Source organism: Mobula hypostoma, chromosome 2 (assembly GCF_963921235.1).
Source record: "Mobula hypostoma chromosome 2, sMobHyp1.1, whole genome shotgun sequence".
NCBI classification, from domain to species: Eukaryota; Metazoa; Chordata; class Chondrichthyes; order Myliobatiformes; family Myliobatidae; genus Mobula; species Mobula hypostoma.
Genome location: NC_086098.1, coordinates 160,218,454 through 160,241,711, shown reverse-complemented (window position 1 = coordinate 160,241,711; position 23,258 = coordinate 160,218,454). Strand labels below are relative to the sequence as shown.

The window sequence follows — 23,258 nt, the reverse complement described above, 5'->3', positions numbered from 1 at the left end:
TTAATTCAAAACATGTGCAGTCCTTTTTCATTAGCAAGAAAGGTGAAGAAATTGTAAAAGAAGAATTTTAGCAAAACTTCAGGCAAAGTTCCACATGCAAGCCTGACAAAAATGTTAATCTAAAGCAATGTTACAAATTGGCTATGTGGCTAAAAGCAAAGATGAAAGTTTGTTGGGGGCCTATAATACATTAAAGTGATAACCGTTTTTTGTTTCTAATTCTATCTATATGGCCTCTCTGGATGATATCCCAGGAATATCCTTTCTATACACTGTCCTTCCACATCAAAATGTTAATTTTCTCCTCTCTTACCTGTACCTCGATCACACTTGTGGCATTTGCATTCTGGAACATTACCGGTCCTACCTTTTCTGGAACATTGAGTTGTCAGTCCTACTTTTCGGAAATATTGAGTTGTCAGTCCTACCTTTCAGAAACATTGAGTTGTCGGTCCTACCTTTCAGAAACATTGAGTGTCAGTCCTACCTTTCGGAAACATTGAGTTGTCAGTCCTACCTTTGGGGATCATTGAGTTGTCAGTCCTACTTTTTGAAAACATTGAGTTGTCAGTCCTACCTTTCAGGACCATTGAGTTGTCAGTCCTACCTTTCGGGATCATTGAGTTGTCAGTCCTACCTTTCGGAAACATTGAGTTGTCAGTCCTACCTTTCGGAAACATTGAGTTGTCAGTCCTACCTTTTGGAAACATTGAGTTGTCAGTCCTACCTTTCAGGACCATTGAGTTGTCAGTCCTACCTTTCGGGATCATTGAGTTGTCAGTCCTACCTTTCGGAAACATTGAGTTGTCAGTCCTACCTTTCGGAAAAATTGAGTTGTCAGTCCTACCTTTCAAGACCATTGAGTTGTCAGTCCTACCTTTCGGAAACATTGAGTTGTCAGTCCTACCTTTTGGAAACATTGAGTTGTCAGTCCTACCTTTCAAGACCATTGAGTTGTCAGTCCTACCTTTCGGGATCATTGAGTTGTCAGTCCTACCTTTCGGAAACATTGAGTTGTCAGTCCTACCTTTCAGAAACATTGAGTTGTCGGTCCTACCTTTCAGAAACATTGAGTGTCAGTCCTACCTTTCGGAAACATTGAGTTGTCAGTCCTACCTTTGGGGATCATTGAGTTGTCAGTCCTACTTTTTGAAAACATTGAGTTGTCAGTCCTACCTTTCAGGACCATTGAGTTGTCAGTCCTACCTTTCGGGATCATTGAGTTGTCAGTCCTACCTTTCGGAAACATTGAGTTGTCAGTCCTACCTTTCGGAAACATTGAGTTGTCAGTCCTACCTTTTGGAAACATTGAGTTGTCAGTCCTACCTTTCAGGACCATTGAGTTGTCAGTCCTACCTTTCGGGATCATTGAGTTGTCAGTCCTACCTTTCGGAAACATTGAGTTGTCAGTCCTACCTTTCGGAAAAATTGAGTTGTCAGTCCTACCTTTCAAGACCATTGAGTTGTCAGTCCTACCTTTCAGGACCATTGAGTTGTCAGTCCTACCTTTCGGGATCATTGAGTTGTCAGTCCTACCTTTCGGAAACATTGAGTTGTCAGTCCTACCTTTCGGAAACATTGAGTTGTCAGTCCTACCTTTTGGAAACATTGAGTTGTCAGTCCTACCTTTCAGGACCATTGAGTTGTCAGTCCTACCTTTCGGGATCATTGAGTTGTCAGTCCTACCTTTCGGAAACATTGAGTTGTCAGTCCTACCTTTCGGAAAAATTGAGTTGTCAGTCCTACCTTTCAAGACCATTGAGTTGTCAGTCCTACCTTTCGGAAACATTGAGTTGTCAGTCCTACCTTTTGGAAACATTGAGTTGTCAGTCCTACCTTTCAAGACCATTGAGTTGTCAGTCCTACCTTTCGGGATCATTGAGTTGTCAGTCCTACCTTTCGGAAACATTGAGTTGTCAGTCCTACCTTTCAAGACCATTGAGTTGTCAGTCCTACCTTTCAAGACCATTGAGTTGTCAGTCCTACCTTTCGGAAACATTGAGTTGTCAGTCCTACCTTTCGGAAACATTGAGTTGTCAGTCCTACCTTTCAAGACCATTGAGTTGTCAGTCCTACCTTTCAAGACCATTGAGTTGTCAGTCCTACCTTTCGGAAACATTGAGTTGTCAGTCCTACCTTTTGGAAACATTGAGTTGTCAGTCCTACCTTTTGGAAACATTGAGTTGTCAGTCCTACCTTTCAGGACCATTGAGTTGTCAGTCCTACCTTTCGGGATCATTGAGTTGTCAGTCCTACCTTTCGGAAACATTGAGTTGTCAGTCCTACCTTTCGGAAACATTGAGTTGTCAGTCCTACCTTTCAAGACCATTGAGTTGTCAGTCCTACCTTTCGGGATCATTGAGTTGTCAGTCCTGCCTTTTGGAAACATTGAGTTGTCAGTCCTACCTTTTGGAAACATTGAGTTGTCAGTCCTACCTTTCTTTCAGCCATGTTTCTGTAATGGCTCTAATATCCCAGTGCTCAGAAACAACTTACATCCTGAGTACTCCAATATTTAAATCTGTTTGGGTAGGAGGGGTTTAGAGAGATGGCCAGCAATAAGCCAATGGAGATTGTGTGGTGGGCTCCATGTTGCATGTCTGAGTTGGGCCAAAGGGATGGAATGATGGAATAGCAAAGCTGACTTGATAGGCTGAATGGTCTAATTCTGCTCCAATGTCTTATGGCTTGTTTCCATGCTATATACTCAATGACTATCATATTCATCTGTTAATAAATGGACAGACAAAGGCAGACATGTAAGGTGCCCTGAAGGTGGCAGTAGAGGTAGATAGATGGATGATGAAGGCTAAAACATGGTGCATTGCTTGGAGTGTGTTTGCTCATTACAGGAAAGATGTGGAGGCCTCAGGGAGGGTATAAAAGCAGTTTACCAGGATGCTTCCTGGATTAGACGCTATGAGTCATAAGGAGAGGTTAGGCAAATATGAATTGTTTTTCCTGAAGTGTCAGAGACAGAAGTTTATAAAATTCTGAGAGGTGTGGGTAGGGCACAGAGTCAGAATCGTTCTCCCAGTGCAGTAATACTGAACACTAGAGAAAATATCTTTAAGGTGAGAGAGGGAGAGTTTAAAGGGGAAGTGTGTGGCAAGATTTTTTTTAAACAGAGGATGATGGGTCTCTGGAATGTGCTGCTGGGGTGACAGTAGAAATTGATACAAGAATGGCATTCAGGAGACTTTTTGATAGGCTCACAAATGTGCAGTAAATAGAGAGATAGAGATTATGTTTCACAGGTACATTTCAAAGGTACATTTAATGTCAGAGAAATGTATACAATTTCAGTTCTGGTTGCCTCACCACAGGAAGGATGTGGTAACCATAGAAAGGGTGCAGAGGAGATTTACAAGGATGTTGCCTGGGTTGGGGAGCATGCCTTGAGAATAAGTTGAGTGAACTCGGCCTTTTCTCCTTGGAGCAACGGAGGATGAGAGGTGACCTGATAGAGGTGTATGAGATGATGAGAGGCATTGATCGTGTGGATAGTCAGAGGCTTTTTCCCAGGGCTGTAATGGCTATCATAAGAAGGCAGAGTTTTAAGGTGCTTGGAAATAGGTACAGAGGAGATGTCAGGGGTAAGATTTTTATGCAGAGTGGTGAGTGTGTGGAATGGGCTGCTGGCGACGGTGGTAGGACTTGTTTGGCACAGCTTTGTGGGCCAAAGGGCTGTAGGTTTTCTATGTTTCTGTGTTTCTAATATACATCCTGAAATACTTTTCCTTTGCAACCATCCACGAAAACAGAGGAGTGCCCCAAAGAATGAATGACAGTTAAATGTCAGAACCTCAAAGCACCCCCCAGCTCCCTCCTCCCAAGTGTAAGCTGCAGCAAAGCAACAACCCCCCTCCCCACCAGCAAAAAAAACATCGGGGCCCCCCACCGAGCACTCAAGTATGCAGCAAAGCACTAATAAAGACACAGACTTGCAGTACCCCAAAGACTACTCATTCACTCTGTAATTTGACATACCACAGGTTCTCCTTACGATGTCAAAAATGTGTTGCGTCGCTTTTTCCGAGCTCTGTGCCCAAAAAACTTGGGTCTCTGGGTACACAGCCAGCAGCCAGCTTGCTGCTTTTGATCTTCCATCTCCCATGACACTCCAGTTTCCTGCGGTGGCACTGACCTTGAGTCCACCCTCCTCCAGAGCCACAATATCCTGAAACCCTGAAGGCACGCTAGTCTTCTAGGCCTCGTCCTTGACATATCAAATAGCGGCCAGTCGTGAGACCCCGAGAGCAGGTTCAATTTCTGCAAAGAACAGAAGTCAACACGTAACCAGGTCAGGGTCCTCAAAAGAACCCTAAAAGAGAAAAGTAGAGATATTATGTGTAGGCAGAAGAGATTAATTTTACATCATGTTACAGATTGTTGCTGGGACTTGAGGACCTGAGTTATAGAAAAGATTCGGACTTTATTCCTGAAAATATAGAAGATTGAGGGGAGATTTGAAAGAGATGTACAAAATTATGAGGGGTATAGATATGGTAAATGCAAGTAGACTTTTTCCACTGAGGTTGTGTGAGACTACAACTAGAGGTCAATGGTTTAAGGGGAACACGAGGAAAAACTTCTTCACGCAGAGGGTGGTGGGAGTGTGTAACAAGTTGCCAGTGTAACTGATGGAAGCAGGCTCAACTTCAACATTTAATATAAATTTGTATAGTTACGCAGATGGGAGGACTATGGTTCAGGTGTCGGTTGATGGGAGTAGGCAGATTAATCATTTGGCATGGACTAAAGAGCTTGTTTTGTGCTGTAGTGTACTATGACTATGACTTCAACTCCCTTTGCTCTTTCCCCTTAGCCCTGCAAATATTTGTTCTTAAATATTTATCCAATTCTCTTTTGAATGTCAAAGTTGAATCTGGATTCACCACATTTCCAGAGGCATTAAAGAGGCTCTTAGAATGGCACATGTATATGTTGGAGATCTGTGGGGAGAAGGAACTAGTTTAGATAGACATATCATGACTATGTTCATTAGTTAGGGTCAATGCCCATGCCGTATAGTTCTCAAGTTCAAGTTAATTGTCATCTGACTGTATATATACAACCAAATGAAACAATGTTCCTGCGGACCATGTGTGCCCAATGGACATATCACTCACATAGCATATAAAACAAAATATTACTATCAATAAATTAATATAATTCACAATACATGAGGCACAGGTAGACACTAAACAGTACAGTAAACAGCTCACTTTCCTACTGACGAGACCTTAGAGTATTGCCAAGGGGCAGAAGCTGTTACCCAGTCTGGCAGTCCAAATCCTTGTGCTTCTGTACCTCCTTCCTGACAGTAGAGGGTCAAAGAGATTGTGGAGTGGGTGGTAGGGATCCTCAAAAAATGCTTTGGGCCCTTCATGTACAATGATCCCTGTAAATGTTACAAATAGTGGTGGGGGGACAACCCAATGGTCCTTTCTGGAGTTTTTATTATCCTCTGTAGAGCCTTGCGGTCTGATGCCTTGCAGCTTCCATACCACACAGTGATGCAGCCAGAGAGGACAGTTGATGGTGCTCTTGTAGAAGTTGTTAGAATGAGGACAGGTAACATTGCACACCTCAGTCTCCTCAAAAAATGCCATTTTTGAGCAGTGAGGAAGTATTGTGGATCCAGGTTAGATGCACAGCGAGGAACTTGGTGCTCTTCACTCCCCCACAGCAGAGATATTAATGTGTAAGGGAGCGTAAATGGCTTGCACCTTCCTGAAGTCCGCAATCATCTCTTTCGTCTTGTTCACATTGAGACTCAGGTTGTTGTGTTCTCACCGTTTGACAAGACTCTCAGCTTCCTCTCATCACTGTTGCTGATGAGACCAATTAATCTAATATCATCAGCAAACTAGATACAATTTGAGATGGATCTGGCAGAGCAGTTGTGAGTCAGCCATCACTGTCTTGGGCACTAGAATGATGATGATCTTGAAGATTACAGGGACAATGGACAGTTTCAAAAAGATTTTAAAGTTGCCCATTAAGACCTCTGTTAGCTGATCTACTCAGTCCCTCCTCTTGTCCTAGACTCCCCTACCATGGGAAATAACTTTGCCATATCTAATCTGTTCAGGCCTTTTAACATTTGGGATGTTTCTATGAGATTCCCCCCTCATTCTCGTTCCTCATCTAGTAACCCTTTCATTCCTGGAATCATTCTAGTGAATATTCTCTGAATCCTCTCCAATGTCAAAATAAAGATCCTAAAACTGCACAAGGGCTCCCAAATACCTTTGCATCTCTGCATTTTGAATTCTCTCTCCCATTTAAATAATAGTCTGCCCATTTACTTCTTCCACCAAAATGCATGACCATACAGTTTCCAACATTACATTTCATTTGCCACTTCTTTGCCCATTCCCCTAAACTATCTAAGTCTCTCCGCAGGCTCTCTGTTTCCCCAACACTACCCGCTCCTCCACCTATCTTTATATCATCGGCAAATTTAGCCACAAATCCATTAATCTCATAGTCCAAATCATTGACATACATGGTAAAAAGCAGCAGTCCCAGCACTGACCCCTGTGGAACTCCACTGGTAACCTGCAGCCGGTCAGAATAGAATCCCTTTCTTCTTACTCTCTGTTTTCTGCCAATCAGCCAATGCTCCATCCATGCTGGTAACTCCCCTGTAATTTCATGGGCTCTTATCTTGCTAAGTGTGGCATCTTATCAAAGGCCTTCTGAAAATCCAAGTACACCACATCTACTGCATCTCCTTTGTCTACCCTGCTTGTAATTTCCTCAAAAATTGGTAGGTCGGTCAGGCAGGATTTTCCTTTCAGGAAATGTTGCTGGCTTTGACCTATCTTGTCACGTGCCTCCATGTACTCCATAATCTCATCCCTAACAATCGATTCCAACAATTTCCCAACCATTGATGTCAGGCTAACAGGTCTATAGTTTCCTTTCTGCTGCCTCCCACCCTTCTTAAATAGTGAAGTAATATTTGCAATTTTCCAGTCATCCGGTACAATGCCAGAACCTATCGATTCTTGAAAGATCATTGTTAATGCCTTCGCAATCTCTCCAGCTACTTCCTTCAGAACCCAAGGGTGCATTCCATCAGGTCCAGGAGATTTATCCACCCTCAGACCATTGAGCTTCCTGAGCACCTTCTCAGTCATAATTTTCACTGCACATACTTCACTTCCCTGACACTTTTGAATGTCCGGTATACTGCTGATGTCTTCCACTTTGAAGGCTGATGCAAAATATGCATTCAGTTCCTCCGCCATCTGTGCATCTCTCATTACAATATCCCCAGCGTCATTTTCTATTGTTTCTATATCTACCCTCAACTCTCTTTTACCCTTTATATACTTAAAATTTTTTAGTATCTTCTTTGATACTAGTTGCCAGCTTCCTATCATAATTCTTCTTTTCCTTCCTAATGACCATCTTAGTTTCCTTCTGCAAGTTTTTAAAAGTTTCCCAATCTTCTATCTTCCCACTACCTTTGGCTTCCTGTATACCCTCTCTTTTGCTTTAACTTTGGCTCTGATTTCATTTGTCAGCCATGGTAATGTCCTTCTTCCCTTTGAAGATTTCTTCTTATTGGGAATATATCTGTCTTGCACTTCCCTCATTTTTTGCAGAAACTCCAGCTGCTCTGCTGTCCTTCCTGCTAGTGTCCCTTTCCAGTCAACTTTGGCCTGTTCCCCTCTCATGCCATTGTAATTTCCTTTAATCCACTGAAATACTGACACATTGGAATTTAATTTCTCCTTCTCAAATTTCAATGTGAACTCGATCATATTGTGATCACTGTTCCCTAAGGGTTCCTTAACCTTAAGCTCCCTTATCTCCAGATCATTGCACAACACCCAATCCAGCACAGCCAATCCCTTCGTGGGCTCAACAACAAGCTGTTCTAAAAAACCATTCCTTAGGCATTCTACAAATTCTCTCTCTTGAGGTCCAGTACTGGCCTGGTTTTCCCAATCCACTTTCATGTTAATATCCCCAATGATTATCATGACATTGCCTTTCTGACTCACCTTTTCTATCTTCTGCTGTAGTTTGTAATCCACATCCTGGCTGTCGTTTGGAGGCCTGTATACAACTGCCATTATGGTCCTTTTGCCCTTGCCATTTCTTAACTCAACCCATAGAGACCCTACACCTTCCGATCCTGCGTCATCCCTTTCTAATGATATATTATTATTTCTTATACACAAGGCCACACCGTCCCTTCTGCCTACTAACCTATCTTTCTGAGACACCGTATATCTTTAGATATTCAACTCCCAAAGGCAACCATCCTTTAGCCAAGTTTCAGAGATGGCCACGATGTCATACTTGACAAGCTGTAGCTGAATTTCAAGGTCATTTACTTTATTTCTTATGCTGCGTGCATTCAAATATTCACTTTCATTCCAGAATTTGTTACTTTCTGTTTTAACTGCACCACACCTCTTTTGACCTGTATATCATCCCACTGGCTGTGATTATGCCTCATCTCCTGCCTGTCTTTTCTATCATCTCTGTTGCACTCCATCTTTGATTTATTTCTGTTTTTCCCTTCCTCAGCCCTATCACTCCGGTTCCCATCCCCCTGCCAAATTAGTTTAAACCCTCCATAGCAGCTCTATTAAACCTGCCTGCTAGAATATTGGACCCCTTTAGGTTTAGGTGTAACCCGTCCTTTTTGTGCAGGTCGTACCTCCCCCAGAAGATGCCCCAGTGATCCAGGAACCCGAAGTGCTGACCCCTACACCAATCTCTCAGCCACGCATTAATATGCCTGATCATGCTATTCTTCGCTCATTAGCATGTGGCACAGGTAGCAATCCTGAGATTACGACCCTGGAGGTCCTGCTTTTCAGCTTCCTACCCAACTTCCTGAATTCCCTCTCCAGGACTTCCTCCCTTTTTCTACCTATGTCATTGGTACCAACGTGCACCAAGACTTCTGGCTGTTCACCCTCTCCCTTCAAAATACTCTGCAAGACATTGATAGGATGCAGAAGTGGGCTGAGAAGTGGCAGATGGAGTTCAACCCGGAGAAGTGTGAGGTGGTACACTTTGGAAGGACAAACTCCAAGGCAGAGTACAAAGTAAATGGCAGGATACTTGTTAGTGTGGAGGAGCAGAGGGATCTCGGGGTACATGTCCACAGATCCCTGAAAGTTGCCTCACAGGTGGATAGGGTAGTTAAGAAAGCTTATGGGGTGTTAGCTTTCATAAGTCGAGGGATAGAGTTTAAGAGTCGCGATGTAATGATGCAGCTCTATAAAACTCTGGTTAGGCCACGCTTGGAGTATTGTGTCCAGTTCTGGTCACCTCACTATAGGAAGAATGTGGAAGCATTGGAAAGGGTACAGAGGAGATTTACCAGGATGCTGCCTGGTTTAGAAAGTATGGATTATGATCAGAGATTAAGGGAGTTAGGGCTTTACTCTTTGGAGAGAAGGAGGATGAGAGGAGACATAATAGAGGTGTACAAGATAATAAGAGGAATAGATAGAGTGGATTGCCAGTGCCTCTTCCCCAGGGCACCACTGCTCAATACAAGAGGACATGGCTTTAAGGTAAGGGGTGGGAAGTTCAAGGGGGATATTAGAGGAAGGTTTTTTACTCAGAGAGTGGTTGGTGCGTGGAATGCACTGCCTGAGTCAGTGGTGGAGTTTAAGAGACTACTAGACAGGTATGTGAAGTTTAAGAGACTACTAGACAGGTATATGGAGGAATCTAAGATGGGGGCTTATATGGGAGGCAGGGTTTGAGGGTCGACACAACATTATGGGCCGAAGGGCCTGTACTGTGCTGTACTATTCTATGTTCTATGTTCTGCACCCAATCCGAGACATCCCGTAGACATAGTTTCATGGTTCTTTACTGGCAGAATCTGAACTCGACATACACACATGGATCAATACGCGCCTAATAGCGCATGCTCAATATGCGTCTAATAGCGCATTCAACGACGTGATACTAAAACATAAAGTAGTCCCTTATTATACTGTAGGCTATATACAGTACATCCACCCTTTCATTTCTTCTACCAAAGTGCAAGACCATACACTTCCCGACACTGCATTCCATCTGCCATTTCTTTACCCATTCTCCTAATCTGTCTGTCCTTCTGTAGTCTCTTCACTTCCTCAAAACTACCTGCCCTTCCACCTATCTTCATATCATCTGCAAACTTTGCAACAAAGCCATCAATTCCATCATCCAATTTATTCACATAATATAAAAAGAATCGGTCCCACACAGACACCATAGAACCATGGAACATTACAGCACAGAAACAGACCTTTTGGCCCTTCTTGGCTGTGCCGAACCATTTTTCTGCCAAGTCCCACTGACCTGCACCTGGGCCATGTCCCTCCATACACCTCTCATCCATGTACCTGTCCAAATTTTTCTTAAATGTTAAAAGTGAGCCTGCATTTACCACTTCATCTGGCAGCTCATTCCACACTCCCACCACTCTCTGTGTGAAGACGCCTCCCCAATGTTCCCTTTAAACTTTTCCCCCCTCACCCTTAACCCATGTCCTCTGGTTTTCTTCTCCCCTAGCCTCAGTGGAAAAAGCCTGCTTGCATTCACTCTATCTATACCCATCATAATTTTATATACCTCTATCTTTTTTTTTACTGTGCCCATGGACTGTTCTTCATCAAATTATGGTATTGCTTTGCACTGTTGTAACTATATGTTATAATTATGTGGTTTTTGTCAGCTTTTTTCAGTCTTGGTTTGTCTTGTGTTTCTGTGATATCATTCTGGAGGAACAAATTGTATCATTTCTTAATGCATGCATTACTAAATGACAATAAAAGAGGACTGCGTGTCCTCATAATCTAATCTAAATCTAATCTAATCTAATCTAATCTAAATCTCCCCTCATTCTTCTACGCTCCAGGGAATAAAGTCCTAACCTATTCAAACTTTCTCTGTTACTCAGTTTCTCAGGTCCCAGCAACATCCTTGTAAACCTTCTCTGCACTCTTTCAACTTTATTAATATCCTTCCTGTAATTTGGTGACCAAAACTGAACACAATACTCCAAATTCGGCCTCACCAATGCCTTATACAACCTCACCATAACATTCCAACTTTTACACCCAATACTTTGATTTATAAAGGCCAATGTACCAAAAGCTCTCTTTACGACCCTATCTACCTGTGACACCACTTTTAGGGAATTTTGTATCTGTGTTCCCAGATCCCTCTGTTCTACTGCACTCCTTAGTGCCCTACCATTTACCTTGTATGTTCTACCTTGGTTTGTCCTTCCAACGTGCAATACCTCACACTTGTCTGTATTAAACTCTATCTGCCATTTTTCAGCCCATTTTTCCAGCTGGTCCTAATCCCTCTGCAAGCTTTGAAAACCTTCCTCACTGTCCACTACACCTCCAATCTTTGTATCATCAGCAAATTTGCTGATCCAATTCACCACATTATCATCCAGATCATTGATATAGATGACAAATAACAATGGACCCAGAACTGATCCCTGTGGCACACCACTAGTCACAGGCTTCCACTCAGAGAAGCAATCCTCTACTACCACTCTTTGGCTTCTTCCATTGAGCCAATGTCTAATCTAATTTACTACCTCTCCATGTATACCTAGCGACTGAATCTTCCCAACTAACCTCCCATGCGGGACCTTGTCAAAGGCCTTACTGAAGTTCACGTAGACAACATCCACTGTCTTCCCTTCATCCACTTTCCTGGTAACCTCCTCGAAAAACTCTAATAGGTTGGTTAAACATGACCTACCACGCACAAAGCCATGTTGACTCTCCCTAATAAATCCCTGTCTATCCAAATACTTGTAGATCCTATCTCTCAGTACTCCTTCCAATAATTTACTGCCTACTGACGTCAAACTTACCGGCCTATAATTTCCTGGATTACTTTTAGAGCCTTGATACCGACATTTTAAATATATCTGCCAGGGCCCCTGCAATTTCCACACTAGTCTCCTTCAAGGTCTGAGGGAATACCCTGTCAGGTCCTGGGGATTTATCTACTCTGATTTGCCTCAAGATAGCAAGCACCTCCTCCTCCTCAATCTGTATAGGTTCCATGACCTCACCACTTGTTTGCCTTATTTCTATTGATTCCATGCCAGTTTCCTTAGTAAATACAGACACAAAAAACCCATTTAAGATCTCCCCCACTTCTTTTGGTTCCATACATAGCCGACCACTCTGATCTTCAAGAGGACCAATTTTATCCCTTACTGTCCTTTTGCTCCTAATATACCTGTAGAAGCTCTTTGGATTATCCTTCTCCCTGACTGCCAAAGCAACCTCATGTCTTCTTTTAGCCCTCCTGATTACTTCCTTAAGTATTTTTTTTGCACTTTTTATACTCCTCAAGCACCTTATTTGCTCCCTGTTTCCTATACATGTCATACATCTCTCTCTTCTTCTTTATCAGAGTTCCAATATCCCTTGAGAACCAAGGTTCCTTATTCTTATTCATTTTACCTTTAATCCTGACAGGAACATACAAACTCTGCACTCTCAAACTTTCTCCTTTGAAGGCCTCCTACTTACCAATCACATCCTTGCCAGGAAACAACCTGTCCCAATCTACCGTTTTTAGATCCTTTCTTATTTCTTCAAATTAGGCCTTTTTCCAGTTTAGAACCTCAACCCGAGGACCAGATCTATCTTTATCCATGATCAAGTTGAAACTAATGGTGTTGTGATCACTGGAACCAAAGTGTTCCCCTACACACACTTCTGGCACCTGTCCTAACTCGTTTCCTAATAGGAGATCTAATATTGCATCCTCTCTAGTTGGTACCTCTATATATTGATTTAGAAAACTTTCCTGAACACATTTTACAAACTCTAACCTGTCTAGACCTTTAACAGTATGGGAATCCCAATCAATATGAGGAAAATTAAAATCCCCTACAATCACAATTTTCATGTTTCCTGCAGTTGTCTGCTATCTCTCAGCAGATTTGCTCCTCCAATTCTTGCTGACTATTGGGTGGTCTATAATACAACCCCATTAATGTGGTCATACCTTTCCTGTTTCTCAGCTCCACCCATATAGTCTTGGTAGACAAACCCTCTAATCTGTCCTGCCTGAGCACTGCTGTAATATTTTCCCTGACAAGCAATTCCACCCCGCCTCCTGTCCTTCATTCCTCTGCCTCTGTCATCTCTGAAACTTCGGAACCCTGGAACATTAAGCTGCCAGTCCTGCCCCTCCTGTAGCCAAGTTTCACTAATGGCTATAATGTCATAATTCCATGTGTCAATCCACGCCCTCAGCTCGTCTGCCTTCCCCACAATACTCCTTGCACTGAAATAGACACACCTCAGAAGATTATTACCACCACACACAACCCTTCTATTTGTGACTTTGCATGAACTTTTAACATCATTTATTTTCACCCCCGTTCCTCTATCTGCTCTGGCACTCTGGTTCCCATCTCCCTGCAAATCTAGTTTAAACCCTCCCCAAAAGCAGTAACGAACCTCCCTGCAAGCATATTGGTCCCCTTGTAGTTCAGGTGTAAGCTGTCTCTTTTGTACAGGTCCCAGCTGCCCCAGAAGAGGTCCCAATGATTCTGAAATCTGAAACCCTGCCCCCTACGCCAATTCCCCAGCTACGTGTTCATCTGCCAGAGCATCCTATTCTTACCCTCACTGGCACGTGGCACAGGTAGCAATCCTGAGATTACCACCCTCGAGGTCTTGCTTTTTAACTTCCTATCAAGCTCTCTATACTCACTCTTCAGGACCTCCTCACTCTTTCTTCCTACGTCATTGGTACCAATGTGCACCACAACATCTGGCTGATCACCCTCCCACCTCAGAATGCTGTGCATGCGATCAGAGACATCCCTGACCCTGACACCTGGGAGGCAACAAACCATCCGGAAGTCTCTGTTACGCCCACAGAACCTAACTATCGAGTCCCTTATCACTACCGCTCTCCTATTCTTCCACCCTCCCTTCTGCACTGCAGAACCAGACTCAGTGCCAGAGATCCGGCTGCCGCAGCTTGCCCCAGATAAGTCATCCCCCCCAACAGTATCCGAATTGGTATACTTGTTGTTGAGGGGAATGGCCACAGGGGAATCCTGCTCTGCCTGCCCTTTCCTCTTCCCTCGCCTGACGGTAACCCAATTACCTGTGCACTGCTCCTTTGGTGTAACTACCTCCCTGAAGTTACTATCTATAATCTCCTCATTCTTCCGAATGATCCGGAGGTCATCCAGTTCCTGCTGCAGTTTCCTAAGGCGGTTTGTTAGGATCTGCAGCTGGATGTACTTCTTGCAGGTGTCGTTGTCAGGGACACCGGAGGGCTCCCTGACTTCCCACATCCCGCAAGAGCAGCATTCCAACATCCTGCCTGGCATTCTCTACTCTAAACAAACAAAACAAAACTTACCAGAATCTGCCCTTGCCTCTGCCTGTTCTCGCCAAAGCCTGTTGAGCCAGAGCCATCCCACTCTGCTCCCTCTCACTCCGCTGCCCGCTGTATATGGTGTTTTTTTTTTAAACCTTTGGCGCTCTACGTCAGGCGCCTGCGCAGTCTAGCCTCTTTTCCCCGAGCAGTGTAAAAAATAGTCTTCTCTCCAAGATTTCTTACTCTTCACTCTCGGCCTTTTGCTCCAATTTTAAAAAGGCCGTTGAAAATTACTCTCCTTTTTAAACCTTTGGCACTCTACGTCATGCACCTGCGCAGTCTAGCCTCTTTTCCCCAAGCAGTGTAAAAAATAGTCTTCTCTCCGAGATTCCTTACTCCTTCACTCTTGGCCTTTTGCTCCGATTTATTCCCACTCTCTGCCTCCTGCTAATTTTCTGTAATAACATGGGCTGGTAACTTATTAAACAGCCTCATGTATGGCACCTTAACAAAGGCCTTCTGAAAATCCAAGTACACAACATCAAACGATTCTCCTTTGTCTATCCTGCTTGTTATTGCTTCAAAGAGTTCCAACAAATTTGTTAGAAAAGATTTTCCATCCAGGAAACAACGCTGACTAAAGCATGTGTCTCCAAATACCCTGAGACCTGATTCTTAATAAACAACTCCAACATCTTCCCAGCTGAGGTCAGATGAAATGCTTACAAGGGTAAAGGACATTGATGGCAGTTTTATACAGGCCTCCCAACAGTGGCTGGGAGGTGGACCACAGGTTACAACAGGAAATAGAAAAGGCAAATTAATGTTATGGTAGTTATGGGAGATTTTAACATACAGGTCGATTGGGAAAATCAGGTTGGTAATGGATCTCAAAAGAGTGAGTTTGTTGAATGCCTAAGAGATTGCTTTTTAGAGCAGTTTGTCATTGAGCCTACTAGGGGATCAGCTATTCTGGATTGGGTGATTTATGTAATGAACTGAAGGCGATTAGGGAGATTAAGGTAAAAGAACTGTTAGGAACCAATGATCACATTATGATTGTGTTCAACTTGAAATTTGACAGGGAGAAAGCAAAGTCTGATGTAGTAGTATTTCAGTGGAATAAGGGAAATTACAGTGATGTGGCAGAACAGTTGGCCAAAGTAACTTGGAAGGAGCTGCTGGCAGGGATGTCAGCCAGAGCAGCAATGGCGTGTGTTTCTGGGAAAAATAAGGAAGGTGCAGGACATGTATATTCTAAAAATGAAGAAATACTTAAATGGTAAAATAGTACAACCGTGGCTGACAACGGAAGTCAAAGCTATTGTAAAAGCAAAAAGAAAGGGCATACAACAAGGCAAAAATTAGTGGGAAGATAGAGGATTGGGAAGTTTTTAAAAACCTACAGAGAGCAACTAAAAAAATAATTAGAAGGGAAAAGATGAAATATGAAAGCAAGCTAGCAAATAATATTAAAGTGGACGGTAAAAGATTTTTTCAAGTATGTTAAAAATAAAAGAGAAATGAGAGTGGATATAGAACCGCTAGAAAATGAGGCAGGAGAAATAATAACAGGGGACAAGGAGATGGCTGATGAACTAAATGAGTATTTTGCATCAGTCTTCACTGTGGAAGACACCAGCAGTATGCTTGATGTTGTAGCGTGTGAAGGAAGAGAAGTGAGTGTAGTTACTGTTACAAGAGAGAAGGTACTCAAAAAGTTGAAAGACCTAAAGATACATAAGTCACCTGGACCTGATGAACTGGACGCTAGTGTTCTGAAACAGGTAGTGTTAGAGATTGTGGTGGCATTAGAAATGATCTGTCAAAAATCATTGGACTCTGGCATGGTGCCAGAGGACTGGAAAATTGCAAACGTTACTCCACTCTTTAAGAAAGGAGAAAGGCAGCAGAAAGGAAATTAGCCAGTTAGCCTGACCCCAGTGGTTGGGAAGATGTTAGAGTCAATTGTTAAGGATGAGGTGATGGAATACTTGGTGACACAGGACAAGATAGGACAAAGTCAGCATGGTTTCCTTCAGGGAAAATCCTGCCTGATGAACCTGTTGGAATTGTTTGAAGAGATTACAAGTAGGATAGATAAAGGGGATGCAGTGGATGTTGTATATTTGGACTTTCAGAAGGCCTTTGACAATGAGGCTGCTTACCAAGTTAAGAGCCCATGGTATCACAGGAAAGTTACTAACATGGTTAGAGCATTGGCTGATTGGTAGGAGGCAGCGAGTGGGAATAAAAGGTTCCCTTTCTGGTTGGCTGCCAGTGACTAGTGGTGTTCCACAGGGTTCGGTGTTGAAGCCACTTCTTTTTATGCTGTATATCAATGATTTAGATGATGGAATAGATGGCTTTGTTGCTAAGTTTGCAGATGTTATGAAGATTGGTGGAGAGGCAGGTAGTGTTGAGGAAACAGGATGCAGAAGGACTTAGACAGATTAGGAGAATGGGCAAGAAAGTAGGGGATTCTAGGACAAGAGGGCATGACTTCAGGATTGAAGGATGTCCTTTTAGAACTGAGATGTGGAGAAATTACTTTAGTCAGAGGGTAGTAAATCTGTGGAATTTGTAACCATGAGTGGCTGTGGAGGCCAAGTCATTGGGTGTATTTAAGACAGAGATAGAGAAACCATGCTGACTTTGACTTATTTTGTTATTATTCTCCAAGTACCCAAAAACCTTATCCTTAATAATGGACTCCAAAACTTTCCAAGCCACTGAGGTTATGCTAACTGGCCTATAAATTCCTCTCTTTTGCCTTCCTCGCTTCTTAAAGAGTGGAGTGACATTTGCAGTTTTCATGTCCTCCAGGACCATGCCAGAATCAAGTGGTTCTTGAAAGTTCATGACGAATGCATCCATTATCTCTTTAGTATCCTCTTTCAGGATTCTGGGATGTAGTCCATCTGGTCCAGGTGACTTATCCACCTTGAAACCTTTCCTAGCACTTTTTTTTATTTGTAATAGCAATGGCTCTCACTCCTATTCCCTGACACTCATGGACCTCTGGCATACAGCTAGTGTCTTCCACAATAAAGACTGAAGCCAAGTTCCCATTAAGTTCATCTGCGATTTCTCTGTCCCCACATTACTACCTCACCAGCATCATTTTCCAGTGGTCCAATATCAACTCTCACCTCCCTTTTACTCTTTATATAACTGAAAAAATTTTAGTGTCCTACTTTATATTATTGGCTAGTTTGCCCTCATATTTCATCTTTTCCCTTACAGCTTTTTCAGTTGCCTCTTGTTTGGTTTTAAAAGTGTCCGGATGCAACTTCCCACTCACTTTTCCTACCTTATTTGTCCTCTCCTTAGCTTTTATACAGTCCTTAATTTCCCTTGTCAATCTCAGTTGCCTAGCCTTGCCATTTGAGAACTTTATCTTGTGGGGCACATTATCTATCCTGCACCTTGTGAACTATTCCCAGAATCTTCAGCCACCTCTGTTCTGCTGTCATCCCCACCAGTATCCCCCTCCAATCCACCTGGGCAAGCTCCTCTTTCGTGCTTCTGTAATTCCCTTGATTCTATTGCAATACTGATACATCTGACTTCTGCTTCTCCCTCTCAAATTTCAGTATAAATTCAATCATATTATGTTCACTGCCTCCTAAGGACTCCTTTATGTTAAGCTCCCTAGTAAGTTCTGGGTTATTACACAACACTCAATCTAAGATAGCCTGTTCCCGAGTAGGCTTGAGCACAAGCTAATCTAAAAAAACCATCTCGTAGGCATTCAACAAATTTCGTCTCTTGCGATCTAACACCAACCTGATTTTCCCAGTCCTCTTGCATATTGAAGTCCCCATTATAATTGTGACATTACCCTTATTACATGCCCCTATCAGCTCCCTTTGCAATTTCAACCACACATCTTGGGTACTATTTGGAGGCCTATACATGATTCTCATAATACTTTTTTTTACCCTTGCATTTTCTTAACTCCACCAACAAAGATTCGACATTCTCTGACCTTGTGTCACCTCTTTCTAAAGATGTAATTCCATCTCTTACCAATAGAGTCACACCACTGCCTATGCCTTCCTACCCTTTCTATGCTGTCGTTTTGGTACAAAGTATATTCATTGATGATAAGCTCCCAACTATGGCCTTCTTTCAGTCACGATTCAGTGATGCCCACAACGTCATACTGACCAATCTGTAATAGCGCCATGAGTTTGTCCACCTTATTCCGAATGCTACTTTATTGAAATTCAGCACCTTCAGTCCTGCATTCTTTGCCCTTTTGAATTTTGCCTCTGTGGTACAATTTAACTCTTTGCTCTGTCTGCATTTGTACCCATTCATTGGCTTGTCCTTCCTTACATTCATGTTACACCCATCAACTACTTTTAAACCTGCTGGCTCATCCTCAGCTCTATCATACTGGTTCCCATCCCCCTGCCATATTACAATCTCCCTTCTTGAAGAGTGGAGTTACATATGCAATTTTCCAGTCTTCTGGAACCATTCCAGAATCTACTGATTCTTGAAAGATCATTTCTAAAACCTCTACGATCTCCTCAGCTACATCCTTCAGAACTCTGGGGTGTACACCATCTGGTCCAGGTGACTTGTCGAAGTTCAAACCTTTCAGTTTCCCAAGAACCTTATCTCTAGTTATGTTAACTTCACACACTTCATGACCCGACACTTGAACTTCCATTAGTGTCTTCCACAGTGAAGACTGATGCAAAATACTTATTCTGTTTGTCTGTCATTTCCTTGCCCCCATTATTACGTCTCCAGCATAATTTTCCAGTGGTTCTATATCCACTCTTGCCTCTCTTTTACACTTTATGTCTCTCAAGAAACTTTTGGTATCCTCTTCAGTATTATTGGCTGCTTACTTTTGTATTCCATCTTTACCTTCTTTGTGACTTTTTGGTTGCCTTTTGTTGGATTTTAAAAGCTTTCCAATCCTCTAACATCCAACCCACTCCCCCACCATCAACTTTCTCTGTTATATCTTCCAAGACGTCGAACAACTTTTCAAACATGATTCGCCTTTCATCAAACCATGTTGACAAATTTTAATTATATTCATCTTTCCTAAATAGTCGGCATAATCTTGCAGCATCATACTGACAGCAGAAACTAAATTAACCAGTCTATAGTTTCCCATATTTTGCCTTCCTCCTTTGTAATCGGATGTTAATCACAAATAGACAACTGAAATGGCTGTTGAACCCTAAACTACTGTAGTCCTCTGTTAAATCTTCTCACTACTCTTCTGACTCACCTTAGACTCAACTTAAAAGGAATTTAATGTGATTGTAATACAACAGCTCAAAAGTAAATACATCTCTTAGGGCAGATGTAGGGTGGGGTGAGGGAGGGAGGAAGAAAGAGAGGTAGAGAGTGAGTGAGAGAAAACTAGAAGAGAGAGGGAGAGAGAGAGAGTAAGAGAAAGAGAGAGAGACTGAGGGGCAATTCTCATGCATGCATCAAGGCAGAAAAAAGCACAGTTTCTGATGACAAAGGAGGCTTTGCAACCAAACTTGGCCAAAGCAGAAAGCAAAGCATGAATTGAATGCATGCTAAGCTGAAGACGGCAAATGTAAGAAGGACTTCGCAGCAGTGTAAAAACCAGGCTGAGGATTATAAAATCTAAGGGTGTTTTACAGCAAGGCTGTTTAAAAGAACAGCACACACAAATACTTTACACACTATACCCATTTGTGAGCAGACTTTGATAATGGCCCTAAATCAAACTTAAAAGTAAGATTGTGAAAGGCGTAAACTGGAGGATAGAAAAATCCATGTAGTGTATGATTTCTTTCTAACAAGGTCATCATCAATATTATCTGCCTTGCCCTATGACGTGGGTGATCATGGTCTTATCTATGATCATGACTGTTCTTGGCAAACTTTTCTACAGGAGTGGTTTGGCATTGCCTTCTGGGCAGTGTCTTTGCAAGATGGGAGACCCCAGCCATTATCAATACTTTTTAGAGATTGTCTGTTGGTGTCAGTGGTCACATAACCAGAATTGTGTTATGAACCTGTTGCTCATATGACCATTCACCACCTGATCCCATGGCTTCACATGACCTTGATCGGGTCCTTTCCCATGGGTCCCCTGCAGGCTAGTGGAGGGAAGGAGTGCCTTACATCTCCTTTGGTGGAGACGTATCTCAAACCCTGCCACCTGTCTAACATACTACCAACAATGAAAAAAAATGTATTTGACTGATGTGGAATTTATTTTTATAGGGTTGCGGCCTTTGTTCCTCATACTGACATGTTGCACATTACCTGCATAATGGATGATTAGATGAGCTAATTGGCACCTATTGGAATAATTCTATGATTCCTGTTCATCAACAAATGTATAAGAATCACCACTAAACAGCTATTAAAAGGTTTTCAAATGATTTTATTTTGCCTCACTTCTATAGACTCTGTGTCCATCTCCTGAGTAAATAAAGCTGCAAAAAACTATTTAAGATCTTCCCCATCTGTTTTGGCTCCACACATGGATTACCATCCCGATCTTCTAGAGGAGCAATTTTGTCCCTTGCAATCCTTTTGCTCTTAACAGATCTACAGATTCTCCTTTACCTTATCTGCTAGAGCAAACTCCTGCCTTCTTTTAGCCCCCCTGTTTTATTTCTTAATTGTTTTCTTGCATTTCTTATATCTGTAAGCAACTCACATGTTCCTACATGCCCATACCAGCTATGCACCTCCTTGTTATCTACACCAGGGCTGGAATATGTCTTGAAAACCAAGGTTCCCTACACCTGTCATCTTTACCTTTTATTCTGATAGGCACATACAAGCTTTAGAGTCAGATTCATAGAGAAGTATAGAAACAGGTCCTTTGACCCCTCTAATACATGCTGAAACCATTCCTTTCAAATCTTTTTATTGTATATATATATAGGAAAAATAACATGAGTACATCGAAGTAACAACACTTAGAATGCCTCAAAAAAACCATCATCTTAAAGATTGAAAACAAAATTTTGTGATAACAAAAAAAACCTACTAAGCAGGAAAGTGAGAAAAAAAAGAGAACCCATTAGGTGTACAACCCCGGAGCCATGCGTCATACAAAAAGCTTCTAAAAATAAACATCAAACCACCAGCAAGAAAAGAAAATATACTAAAAGAATTTACAATTAGATCGTGGAAAAATTATATCAATTAACTCAAATGATAATAACAAGCAAATGAGCCCCATCTTTTCTCAAAATCAAATAAAGGTTCAAAGGTTCGACTTCTAATTTTCTCCAAACTAAGACGTAGCATCACTTGAGAGAACCATTGTGACAAAGTGGGAGCTGATGCTGAAACCATTTCAGCTGCCTATTACCATCGACCTGTACCAGGACCATAACCCTCTAAACCCCTACTGTCCATGTACCTATCTAAACCTATGTTAAACTTTGAAATTAAGCTCACATGCACCACTTGTGCTGACACTTATTCAACACTCTCATGACCCTCTGAACGAAGAAGTTTCTCCTCATGTTATCCTTAAACTTTTCACCTTTCATCCTTAAATCATGACCTCTGTAGTCCTACCCAACCTCAGTGGAAAAGGCCTGCTAGCGTTAACCCTGTCTATACCCCTCATAATTGTGTACACCTCTATCAAATCTCCTCTCAATCTTCTACGTTCTAAGGAATACAGTCCTAGCCTATTCAATCTTTCCCTATAATTCAGGTCCTCCAGACCCGGCAACATCCTTGTAAATGTTCTTTGTAGTCTTTCAACCTTGTTTACATCTTTCCTGTAGTTACCTGTAGTGACCAAAACTGCACACAATCCTCCAAATTAGGCCTCAACAACATCTCATACAACTTCAACATATCACCCCATCTCCTATACTCAAGAGATTGATTTATAAAGGCCAATGTGCCATAAGCTTTCTTTCCAACCCTATCTACCTGTGACACAACTTCCAATGAATTTGGGAGCTGTATTCCCAGATCTCTTTGTTCTACCACACCCCTCAGTGCCCTATCGTTCACTGTGTAAGACTTACCTTTGGTGGTCCTTCCAAAGTGCAAAACCTCACACTTGTCTGCATTAAGTTGCACCTGCCATATTTCAGCCCATTTTTCCAGCTGATGCAGATCCCTTTGCAAGCCATGATAGCCTTCCTCGCTGTCCATTACACCCCCAATCTTAGTGTCATCTGCAAATTTACTGATCCAGTTGACCACATTATCCCTCAAATCATTGATATAGAATGCAACAAAGACTCAGCACTGATCCCTGATGTACTTCACTAGTCACAGGCCTCCACTCAGAGAGGCAACCATCTACTACCACTCTCTGGCCTCTCCCACAAAGCCAATGTCCAATCCAATTTACAACCTCATCTTGAATACCGATCAACTGAACCTTTTTCATCAAGCTTCCATGTGGGACCTTATCAAATGCCTTGTTAAAGTCCATGTAGATTCATCTTGAGAGTCATTGTACTCTGAAAATTTCCCTTTTTAAGGCCTCCCACTTACCAAGAACACTTTTGCCAGAAACAGCCTGTTCCAATCCACACTTGCCAGATCCTTTCTGATGTCATCAAAATCGGCCTTTCTCTAATTTGGAACCACAACCTGAGGACCAGACGTATCGTGTTGCATATTTACTTTGAAACTGATGACGATGTGATCACTAAATGTAAAGCATTCGTTCCCCTTCACAAACTTCTGTCACCTGTCCTGTCTCATTCCCTAATAGCAGATCAAGAAGAGATAGTGTATTTAAATTTCCAGAAGGCATTTGACAAAGTACTGCACAAGAAGCATAAGTTGGTACTGGAAGAAGTGTGTTGGTATGGATTGAAAACTGGCAGTCTCACAGAAAACAGAGAGTCAGAATAAATGGCACATTTTCATGTTGTAAGGATATCACAAGA

At 42.3% G+C, this 23,258-nt stretch overlaps 1 protein-coding gene across 5 annotated transcripts in view; it reads left to right on the top strand.

Moving 5' to 3' along the window:
• The window catches only part of fer1l4 (fer-1 like family member 4), a 407,998-nt gene that overhangs the window by 275,123 nt on the left and 109,617 nt on the right, over nt 1-23,258 (top strand). The gene's annotated exons all lie outside the window — the stretch shown is intronic.